Source organism: Mirounga leonina, unplaced genomic scaffold, assembly GCF_011800145.1.
Source record: "Mirounga leonina isolate KUSES-001 unplaced genomic scaffold, KU_Mleo_1.0 Mir_154, whole genome shotgun sequence".
Taxonomy (NCBI): Eukaryota; Metazoa; Chordata; class Mammalia; order Carnivora; family Phocidae; genus Mirounga; species Mirounga leonina.
Window position 1 is genome coordinate 20,202,291 of NW_023270389.1, and position 12,758 is coordinate 20,215,048.

The window sequence follows — 12,758 nt, forward strand, 5'->3', positions numbered from 1 at the left end:
CCATTTCTACCATTCCAATATAGTAATAGACTGAACAGGAAGATAATACAAACTATTCTAAATAGTGCAAGTGAACTGGATTTCTTTATATCTAATAATATACAGTCATAGTTACTGGGACTTCATACATTTATTTACTCATTCAGCAAGTATTTATAAAATGCCTTCTATTAGGAAGATGCTATAGCATATTAGGCAGTTTGAGAGTTCTTAAAACTGACTACATTCAAAGCATAAGTGACATTTGATTATAATGCATTTTTATTTCTGTTTATAAATAAAGGGATTTTCATTTGCTGTTTCATATCAGATAAAAAAAGGGGGGAGGGTTGGAGACTGGGTTTTGGTTCCACATGTAAGGAACTTGGAAGTTTACATGCCATCCTAACAACATGTGAAAATATGAACAGACTGAAAAATCAACTACTCTTCTTGGGTCCATGAGAGAGATGGGGACACAGGGCAAATCACTGCACCCAAGACTGAAGAGACAGAAGTCAAATAGGAAGGCAAGGCAGAAGCACAAGAGCTGAAACACCTATGGTAACTAGTGTTGGGGTAGGAGACCCTGCATGTTCATTAACAAATTGCTGGAGACTCAGTGGGGACAATTCTGAGAGTTAAAAACTCCAGGTAGACACAGTCATGGGGGACCCCCACCATTTTGTGACATTTACCTCCAGGAGCTCAACCAGTTTCCCATAGTAAATATCAGAGAAAACTCCCTTTGGGCTTCCAGGTGGGGGAAGGGAAAGGGAGCCATCTTGAAATAACCAGAGCACTGTGCTCTTCTTAACAAGCCCTGCCTTCAGGGGAAGCTAGTTAATCAGTGCCTAACCTGATGGGGTATTTTCAGAGCCTAACTGACCTAAGAGAGGGGAATACCCAACTCCAGCCCACTCCAGCCATCCTGCCCCACCTAAGAGAGGAGGAAAAAAACTGAGAAATTCTTGTGAGGTTCAAAGTCTAAAAGCATAGACTCACTTAAAAACTGAGATCTAGGGCACCTGGGTGGCTCAGTCATTAAGCGTCTGCTTCGGCTTAGGTCCTCATCCTAGGGTTCTGGGATCGAACCCCACATCGGGCTCCCTGCTCCTCAGGAAGCCTGCTCCTCCCTCTCCCACTTCCCCTGCTTGTGTTCCCTCTCTCGCTGTGTCTCTCACTGTCAAATAAATAAAATCTTAAAAAAAAAAACTGAGATCTAATCATAGGACTATAGAATGATTCTTCTTCCCACATACCTCACCACCACATTGTTAAAGGCCTATTTACAATAGGTCCTTGTACGTGGTACACCATGAGCAGTTATCAATGAAAAATTACAAAGCATAACAAAGGGCAAAAAAGCATAATTTGAAGAGACAGAGCAAGCATCAGAGCCAGACATGGCAGGGACGTTGAAATTATCAGACTGGGGATTTAAAACAACTAGGATTAATATGCAAAGAGCCCTAGTGAATAAAATAGACATCATGCAAGAATAGACGAACAATGTAAGCAAAGAGATAAAACTCCTATAAAAGAACCAAAAAAGAAGTGCTAAAGATTAAAAACACTAATAGAAATGAAGAATGCCTTCAATGATCTCATAAGTAGACTAGACATAGATAAGGACAAAATCTCTAAGCTTGCAGTTATCTCAGTAGAAACCTTCAAAATTGAAAAGCAAAGAGAAGACTTTCTGAAGAAAACAGAACAGAATATTAAAGGACTGTGGGACAACTACAAAAGGTTTAACATATGCATAATTGGAACACCAGAAGGAGAAGAAAGAGAGAAAGAAACAGAAAAAAAAATTGAAGCAGTAATGACTGACAATTTCCCCAAATTAAAGTTAGACACCTACCCACAAACCAAATAACCTTAGAGAACACCATGCAGGATAAAAATCTATACCTACACATATCGTTATTAAACTACAAAAAATCAAAGATAAACAAAAAATCTTGAAAGAAAGCAGAGAACAATGAGATCTTACTTACAGAAGAATTACATCCAACATCTCCTCCTAAACCATGCAAGCATGGAGAAAGTGGAGTGAAATAAAGTGTTGAGAGAAAAAAGCCACCAACCTAGGATTCTGTACACTGCAACATTATCCTTCAAAGGTGAGGAGATATAAAGACTTTCTCAAATAAACAAAAATTGATGGAATTTTTTGCCAGTAGATGTGCCTTGCAAGAAATGTCGAAGAAATTCTTTGGAAGGAAGGAAAATAATATAGGTTAGAAATTCATATCTACAAAAAGAAAGGAAGAGCATTGAAGAAGGAATAAGTGAAGATAAAATTAAAAAAATTTTCTCTTATTCTTAATTGATCTAACAGATAACAGTTTGTTCAAAATGATAGCAACAATGTATCAATTACATACGCTTACTTATGTCTTATGTACATACATGTTTCTGGATATTCATGTATAAGTGAAATGAATGACAGCAATGATGCTGGGGACAGAGGGGAAAAATTAAGATTGTTTTGTTAGTGTAAGATATTCACACTATCTATGAAGTGGTATAGTGTTACTTAGAAGTAGACTTGGATTGGGTGCCTGGGTGGCTCAGCCAGTTAGGTGTCCAACTCTTGATTTTGGCTCAGGTCAACATCTCAGGGTCTTGAGATCCAGCCCGAGCCCCAAGTAGGCTCCGTGCTTAGCACAGAGTCTGCTTGAGATTCTCTCTCTCCCTCTGCCCCTCCCCCCCATTCAAGTGCACTCTAAATAAATAAATACTGAAAAAAAGTAGACTTGGATTAATTATAAATGTATATTGAGAACCCTAGAACAACCACTAAAAAAATTTTAGAAGAGCTATAACTGATACACTAAGAAAGGAGAGAAAATAGACTTTCATAGAATGCTCAGTTAAAACCACAAAAGGCAGAAAAAGAGTGGAAGATAAAAATAGGAACAAATAACAAGGGCAACAAATAGCAAACAAATAGAAAACAGTAACCAAAAAATGGTAGATATTAGTCGAACTATATCAGGTAAAAAGTAGTGCTTACATTGCTAGTGTTTAGTTTATTAAGAAAAAGGTCAAAATAGCAAGGTTAAAAATACATGTGCCCACATATTTACCATATAATCTCCCTTCTCTTCATTTTATTTGAGTGCTAGAAAAATAGGATTTATGAGAAAGAATATAAAGAAAAGGCCTTTTTAAAAATCAATTTTAATAAAAGGAACTCTAGTCCTTTTGATTAATCAGAATCTCCTAAAATATGTTCCTTTGAAAACGTCTTCCCAGATATAAAGGGCAGTTCACAAGAAAGGACTTCTATGGTCAAATCAGTTTGGGATTTGTTGCATTCTATAAATTCCTTACAATACACGTGAGCAGATCAAAGAGCCTGAAAAGTCCCACAGTAAAGAAAGTTCATTTAGCCAAATGTCTCCCAGGTTTTGGAAAGTGTGAACAAATTTTGGCAAAGAATGTGATCTCATAACTCAGAAGCACCAGATTTTTAAAGGTGGTTGAGCAGAATTAGCTTAAGATGAATATGATTCGTGTCTATACCCACAGTCTCTGGCTTTCCTGCCTCTTTTACAAAAAAGGACTGACCCCTCCCTCCATGTACACTTCAGTTGCCATCCCCCATTTACTTTCTCCGGGACTTTATTCCTACATCATCTATTTTCTGGAGATGTTTGTCTCTGTTAAGATGCTGATCCATTAGTTACAAAAATGTTCTTTTGTAACTCCCATTTGGGAAAAAAAAAATCACTTGAAAAATGTCAAGTTGCCAGCTACTTCTTTGCTCCCTATTACAGCAAAATTCTTGAAAGTTTTTACTTTCAATGTTACATCTTCTCTGTTCAACCTCTTCTAATCTGGCTTTCCTCCACATCACACTATTGACCTCATTCTTGTCAAGGTCTCACAATTCCATGTTGCCAAACTCTGCAGACATTTGCCATTCTTGTCTTAGTTTACACAGAGCATTCTATGTAACTGGCCACTCATTCCTTGAAACACTATCCTTTATTTCTGCAACATCATACTCATGTTTTTCACCATATCTCATCTCTGACAGCTTTGATGACTTTACTGCATCCACTTGACCTAAAAAGTTATAATTCCCAGGTTCAGTTCAAGTTACTTTTGTTTCTCTAACCTCTTCCTAGAACATTTCATTCATTTCCACAGCTTTAAATAACACATAGGCTTAGGTTACTATTGCCAAATGTATAGCCCCAGTTGTTAATTCTGTTCTGAGTGTTAATTTTTATAGTTAGCTGCCTGTATGTATACCACCCACATCTCAAATGGTGTGGTATATAGAAAACTCACATTCCTACGCCATCCCAACTTCTGCTTCTGTATTACCTATCGCAGTAAAGGGCACCTCCCTCCACCTAGTTACTCGAGAGCCATCTTCATTCTGTCCTTCCTTTATCCCTCACATCTAAGTCATTAACAAGACCCATCAATTTTTCCCTCAAATATTTAGCTTGAATCTGTCCACTTCACTCCATCTGCATTTCTACCGTCTGAGTGTAAGCCAGCATCTTCTCTTGCCTGGCCTATTGCCATAGCTTCCTAGCTGATCTCTTTGTTTAGCATCCTGCTCCTTTCCAATCAATACCCCCCACAGCAGTGACTTTTTAAAAATGTAAATCCGGTTGACTCTGTCCATACCCCATTGCTCAAAATCCTTCAGTGGCTTCCCAATGAACTTAGAATAAACTACAGTGGACAAGATCTGGTTCATGTCTGTCTTGTCTCGATCCATTGGCCCCATTTCTCACCTGTGTTGGCTTTTCTGGTTTCTGTCCTCTTCCTGCACACATGTCCAGTTCTTCCCCTCCTGCTCTTTCCTCTAACTGGATTGCTCTTTCCCGATTCTATTACACTCCGAAGTGTCTTTCTGAGCACTTGAAATGATCTGTATTGATTGTGTTTATTACTAAGGGGTGATGGTGAGTTAAACTGCGTATGACTTGGGTATCATTTGTCTTCTCTTCACACACATCCCACATACAGCCCTGAGGGCAGAGATCTTTTTTATCTGGTTGACCACTGTGATCCCAATGCCCAAAGCAATTATGGCACAAAATAGCTGCTGAATTAATATTTATTGGATAAAGTAACAAATGATCTTCATTATAAACTAAGACTCATAAAATGTGTAATTATTTTTCAGTGTCCCCAAAAGGTATAATCCTTGTGAATTTCAGTGGAAAGTGGGTCTAAGGAGGTCAGTCCAGTTTCCAACAAGAAAACCTAATTAAAAGTGGAATGTGGAACTTCTAAGGTGATATATATCCCTAGCACACCTGAGGTTTAAGTATAAAAATAATTCACCACAAATTTTTTTTTAAAGATTTTATTTATTTATTTGAGAGAGAGAATGAGAGAGAGAGAGCACATGAGAGGGGGGAGGGTCAGAGGGAGAAGCAGACCCCCTGCTGAGCAAGGAGCCCGATATGGGACTCGATCCGGGACTCCAGGATCATGACCTGAGCCGAAGGCAGTCGCTTAACCAACTGAGCCACCCAGGCGCCCAATTCACCACAAATTTTTGCAAGCAATTTCAGATAAAAAGAAACATCTCATTGCATCCATATCTCTTTTTCAAATCGCAGCTCCCAATATCTTCAATTAAAAAAAAAATCCTAGACTCCAAAAATTCTTTCCTCTCTGCTCATTTTTTTAATGTGGATTTTATTTTCACTAAAATGTAATTTAGACTTTGGCCACTTGGAGGCACTTTAGCTCTTTTATAGGTACTCCCTTCCTACAAATGCCAGGTGCCTTTCAAAAAGGCAAGAATTAATTACCCTAAAAATATTACATTCTTAATTCTGACATTTTTAACTCTCCAACTCCTACAATTCAAATGAGCTATTTATAATCTAGGAAATTGACATTACCAACTCATGACATCATCTTACTCGACTTGCCATTACAACTTTCTTCTGTCAGCTTTCTCATTAAGAGATCACAGCACTATCCATTTTTAGGCTAATTCACAACTAGGGCGAACATTAGAATCATGCCAGAAAATTTTCAAAATATACATTTCTGAGCCCCACTCTATCCATTCAGATGCATTACATCGCAACTGCCAGGGGTGTAGCATTAGGTTATGAGTTTTTAAAAAGCTCTCTGAGTGCTTCCAATACTCTCTTGGATGAAAACAAAGCCCAATATTCTCAACCTGCCTTGCAAATATAGATATATATATCTGAAAAACTGTGCCTCGGAAGAGATAAAAATCTGGATATCCCTAGGAATGTCCATAGGAAATATAGGCATTTCTTTGAAGCATAGTCATCAAAAGACTGACTCAAAGGTTGCCACCAAAATTCTTTAGTTATAATTATCTTCTGTCCCTATATGTCCTTTGTCAAGGTTCTCTTCCCTAACATGAGAAATCAGACTGGCCTGATTTCCATAGCCTGGTTTCCCGGTTTCCACAGCCACCTCTGAAGCTGGAGACCATGTCCAGTGAACATGTGGAGTGGAGAGGTGGCTTGGTGAGTCCAGCTGGGCAGACAAGAACAGCACCTATTACTTTGCCATCTTCTCCCTCCACCACACAACATTCCTCTGCTTTGAGCAGGTAAATATGCCAACTGCATTCACATTCCAGTACCAACAATGCCATTAGCTCCCTTTGTCAGCAAACTTATAAAGTATTAGTGAACATAGTTGCTTTTCCTGCAAGAACATGAGCAGGAGAACTGTATTTTGATTTTGCATCTTTTTAGCCCAAGCCCAGGAAGCCCACTCAACTCAGGAAACAATGAAGAGCATCATCTTCAATTCATTTCTCTTTGAATCTGGGTCTCATCCTGACAAAAGTGTGAGGAAAAAATGTATGTGTGTGTGTGTGTGTGTGTAGGTTCCACGTTATTCTAACACAGAATTAATGATCACATCGTGCAATCATATCAAGAGAGTGGGATGTGCTGTGCTTTGGAATAAAAGTGGCATAACTTCCTGTCCTGAGTTTCCAGCATAGAAGTTCACCTGCTAGTGTCCCTACGTCCTCATCCACAAAATGGAGAAACAAAAATACATATCTCTATGGGGACTAAGTAAGATAACATGTTATGCCTGATGTGGTCAGTTGTCCCCAGCATCTATCGCCACCCTTTTCTATGCTCCTTCCTGGTCCACTGCATCTGGGAAGATAAATACTACATTTCTCTGACTCCTTGGCAGCAAGGTCTCTGGATGTGAATTGTGTTCTGCCAACCAGAGCCGGAAGCTGGATGTGAGCAAGAGGCGTGTTCTTTTAGCATCTAGCTATCTCTGCTCGCAGCAAGACATTATGAATAGGAGCTTTTCCTGCTGCAGAAAATGAGTCCATTTTCCAGATTTTTCGGTGTTGTGAGACTTGAGGCATTACAGCAGTGCTGGAACAGACGAGTGGAACTTCCCAGTGAATCGGTTCTGTATTGTTTTGACAATCATCCCAGAAGGCCCACCCAAAAACCTACTCCTCCAGTCCTTTCTCTGATTGTAGGGACCTCACTAGCAGCCTAACCTACTTCACCTTTAAGTCTCAGAATGGTTTCTATTTCCTACTGTAAATCCTAACACAGACATACAAAGTCCTTTCCAGAGCTTCCGGCACTTAAAAATTGCTTTTAAAATATTAGCTATTGTATTTATATTTGACCTTAATCGTGTTGCTTAAACACACTAAGCCTGAATTTCCTTACCTGTAGAATGGTGACCCGCTTCTGGAACTGCTGTGTAGATAAAAGATGATGTATGAAAACTGCTTAGCACAGTGAGTAAGTGCTCAATAAATTTCATCTGTAGTTATTATTTTTATTTATTGCCATTGTTATTTTTATCAATGTACAAATCATTTTGATATTAGTCTTTTAGCTTAGGATTAAGCTAAAAATCTTACACACTTTACAACACTATCTCGAACAGCACTGAACAGGTCTATGCTGAAGTCTATGCTACTGACATGAAGTAGATTTCTAAATCTGGTGATATGTTACACAGAGAGCCAGGCTAAATTTAAAAATAATAATAACCATGTCTCAAAATTGAATCATCTGATTCTTGCCTATTGGATCTTTTTTTTTTTTTTGGACTTTGCTATGCAACCACTAGAGGGTAGACAAGTACAGTGGAAAATCAGTATCAGAAAAGCAGTAACATTCTTGGTTTGCTTTTTGAAAGTGGGTAGAAGCCATATTTTTCAAACATGTTTCTCCTGTTGCAGCAACCAATGAAGAGGGTAGAATATATATGTTTAATATCTAAAGACACAAATGTCAGTTAAAATATCATGTGTTTATTTTAACTTCATGGTTTCATAGAATTAATAAGCACAGTATCCCACCAGGTACCTATATACCTTTTAAAGCAAAACAACAACACATGCATAATTTTTTTTTTTTTTAATTTAGAAGAGAAGTAAACAGTCCATGAGTCATTAGAACAGAGCAAAAGCACACAGTGGTATCCTAGTAAGAATGCCATGAGCCTGGGGATACATAAAAGGGGCCATTTTACCCATTAGGTGCTGTAGGCAGTGCTTGGTGTTTATGAATTTGCCAAAATACTAGGAAAAATGTGTGAGACTTGTAAAAAAAAAAATCGACTCCCAACCTTGAAATACAAATTGCTTTTTAATTTATACATACACACATGCACACAAGTTAACAAACCAAACACGAAACAACAAAAATCTGCTGGGATTTAGACTGAATACCTTTAATAAATTTTCTTAAAATTGCCATCTTTACAAAACTGAATCTTACAATCCATGAATTCAATATTGTTTAGGTTTCATTTAATTCCTAAAAGATATTTTACAATTTTCTACATAGAGTTCTTGCACATATTTAGAGTTAGGTATTTGGATTTTTTATACTCCTTTAAATAGTATCTTATTCTTAAATTTAAATTTCTAACGGTGACTGGTATATATTCATATGATAATTTCTGTACCCTGGTTGTAGTCAGCAAACTAGCTAAATTCTTTTCTTAGTTGATACTAATTATGTGTAAAAGCTCTTGAATTTTCTGTACATATGATTATATCTTCTGCAAATGATGTCAATTTCATTTCTTATTTTGCTAGCATTAATTTTTTTTCTTTTTCTTCCTGCATTGCTGGGGGCCTCCAGTATACTAGGAAATAAAACCATGACAGCAACATGCTAAGCCTCGTTCCTGATGTGAATGGAGAAGTTTTTAATCTTTCACCATTACATACAACATTTGCTAAAGGTTTAACAATCTTATTAACCTTTTTAATATAGTAACTTAGACTTTATTAATCCCTTGTGTGTTTCCTCTATTCAATTAATTGTTTTCTGCTATTCTATCATTTTATTCCTTTTATCTTCTTTGGATTTAATTTGCTGGATTTTTTTCTAATTCTAACATTGAAATGAAGGCATCATTGATGTTTAGACTTTTTAAATACATGTATACAGGACTTTCCTTTTTTAAAAAAAAATTTAATATTTTATTTTTAAGTAATCTCTATACCCAAAGTGGAACTCCAACTCATAGCCCCAAGATCAAGAGTCACATGCTCCACCAACTGAGCCAGCTAGGCACCTCCATATAGGACTTTCAATATAAATTTCCAATAAGTATGGAAAGTGAGTTGGGAATAACCAGTTTTCATTATTCAAACTGATCTCCCCAGCATCTTCTTTCTGAAATTAAATTCTTTAGTAGTTTTTTATAATACTGTGTAGATTAAAGTCATTTTTCTGAGTCCACAGACCTTGCCTTTCCTAATCCTCCATGTCTATTCTCTTCTTTAGTGTATGATATTCCATCTCAAAACACGCTGATACACTTGCTACAATTCTTGCTTTGGAATACTCTGGGGAATGGCCATGTCTGGAGCCAACCCCTGCTCCACAGTAAACAGAACACTTGATCCTCTGCTAGCTTCAGAAATCCCATCCTTTGTACGAAACCTTTCCTCACCATTGTGGTTTTTGTTTTAGGGGTTTGTTTTGTATTTCTGTGTCATACTTTAGGGAAGATCAGGATTCTGAATGTTTTAAAGAAATTAATCCCAATCAATTCCTATTTGGTTATCAGGTTTATACTATAATGTGAACCATGATTTCAATTTACAATAAGGCCAATTTTGCCTTAATTCTGTGGCTGCATTATTCGGATCCTGCTGAATTGTGAGATGAATTTTCTATTAATGTTAACTTCCCCACCATGGAAGGTAAAACCAGATGAAGTAAACTGGTAACTCTCATACAAAATGGTGGATATATTATTTGGAGTGCGGCACTTCCACAGCCAACTTTTTAGCTTATGAAACATTTGACTTGGTTTCATGGTTATAGCCTGGCACTGACCTGGCCAGTCCTGTTGAAAACGCATGCTCAAGATCACGGAGCAGACAGGATGTGACACAGCGAATGAGTCAGTGCACGCCCACAAACTCCTTTAAGAAAAACAACTACTAGCATTTTGAGCTGGTATTAATCATCTTAGTAGTATAAAAAGCGACTCCTTTCAGATGCCAGCAGAGAGCAGGTTACTAAAGACCTGCAATGGCCAAAACTTTTGGCAGAATGATTAAAGGGGAAAGCACTTAGTACAACTCTAAATAAGGAGAATTATCCATAGCTGGAAGTTTCTGGAACAATCCAAATCTTTGGCTTCAATGGAATTCATCCGAGTATCTTTCTCTTAACTGTTGTCAAAAAAATCACAACACTTTTCTCATCGTTCCTAAGGCAGATGAAAATCATCATCCCATGACTGCCCAACATTTTCTGGATTAAACCAGTCATCATATATTCCTTGAGGGCCAGAACTGCACCTGGCCAAGTTATAAGCATATAACACATACACAGACTCTCCCTGACTTATCATGGTTTTTGACTTTACAATGGTACAAAGGTGATATGAATTCAGTAGAAATCATACTTCATATTTAGAATCTTGAGCTTTTTCTAGGCTCATGATTTGCAGTAGATACTCTCTCACAATGGGGGGCTACACGTCAGTCAGCTACCCCCCTCCCCAGTCAGCTATACGTAATTGTGTAAGCAGCAAGCCCCACCCCCCAGTCAGCTACACAATTACAAGGGTCAACAACCAATACACTTAAAACCATTTGTTTTTCACTTTCAGTACAGGATCCAATCAATTTCATGAGATATTCAACACTTTATTATAAAATAGTTTTTGTGTTAGTTGGCTTTGCCCAACTATAGAAAAATGGAAGTGTCTGAGCACGTTTAAGGTAGGTTAAGCTAAGCTATGATATTTGGTAGGTTAGGTATATTAAATGCATTTTCAACTTACAATGGGTTTATTGAGATGTAACCTCATGGTAAATCAAAGAAAATCTATATAATAAATTGGTATTAAATTATGCATTTCATAACAAATTAATCTACACTATTTCACGAACGCTTAAAAAACAAAAGTGAAATATTCACAAGAAAATATTTTATAATGGTGGTAAAGGTTAGAACCATTTTAAAAGACTACTTGTGCTACGTGAGACTATCACTCAAGGAAAAAAAATATTGGGCCACCTGGGTGGCTCAGTCAGTTGAGCATCCAACTCTTGAGTTTGGCTTATGATCTCAGGGTCTTGAGATCAAGCCCTGTGTTGGGCTCTGCACTCAGCGGGGAGTCTGCTAGATTCTCTCCTTCTCGCTATCCCTTTCCCTCTGCCCCTACTCTCTCTCTCTCAAAAATAAATAAATAAATCTTTAAAAAATATTAGCACATAGTTATCCATAGCAGTTATTTTCTATAATGAGATCACACTACATTAATAAATTTCTTGATAATTATAAAGCAAATACTTCCACAAAAATGATCACCACAAACTCAGAATGATAAAATCATGAGGTTATTTACAACAGTCATTCAATGTGTATTAAGTAAATAAAAGAAGTTGTAAAACAAAAAATTGTGAACATCCAAATGTTAACAAATTTTACTTTCCTTGTTTTTATTTTGAAAATTTTTCAATCAACAGAAAAGTAAAAACAGTAAAAGAAACACTCATATGCCCTTTGTCTGGATTCCTCAATGTTAACTTTTTGCTGTATTTGTTTCTCTTGTAATATTGGGGGGTGCTAAACCATTTGAGACTTACTTGCAGATATCATAACATTTCATCCCTAAACCCTTTAGTGAATATCTGCTAAGAACAAAGACCTTCTGCTATATAACAGTACAATTACTTCACTCAGGAACTCTAACACCAAAATAATGCCATTATCTAATATACAGTCTAGTTTCAAATTTTCCCAATTATCAATAATGTCCTTTGCTGCTCATTTGTTATTTATTTTTCCTCTCTAGGTTACAACCAAGGATCTCACATTGCAGTTGTCATCTCTTTAATCTGAGATAGTTCCCCAAGCCACTTTTGTTGTTCATGACATTGACATTTTTTTAAGAGCCAAACAAGTTGTTTTCCAGAATGTTCTGCAATTTGGATTTTTCAAATAATTAGATTCAGTTTAAATATTCTGAACACGAGTGCTATACAGATTAACTTGTGTCCTTTTCAGTGCATCAACAATTGGTATCAGTTTCTCCCATTGTACTTTTGTGGCCTACAGTCAAGCTCTGCTATTACTCATCTCCTGAACCACCCAGGGGTTATTTTCTCCTGGCCTCTGCTAACAGTCTTCCTTTATGGAAAGCTTTCTCTATTCTTTTCCAACTACCCAAGGTTTTTATTTGTTCATTGTTCAAATATCATCACCACAAAAATTTTCTATACTTCTCCAGCCTTCAGATATATACATATACATATATATATATAT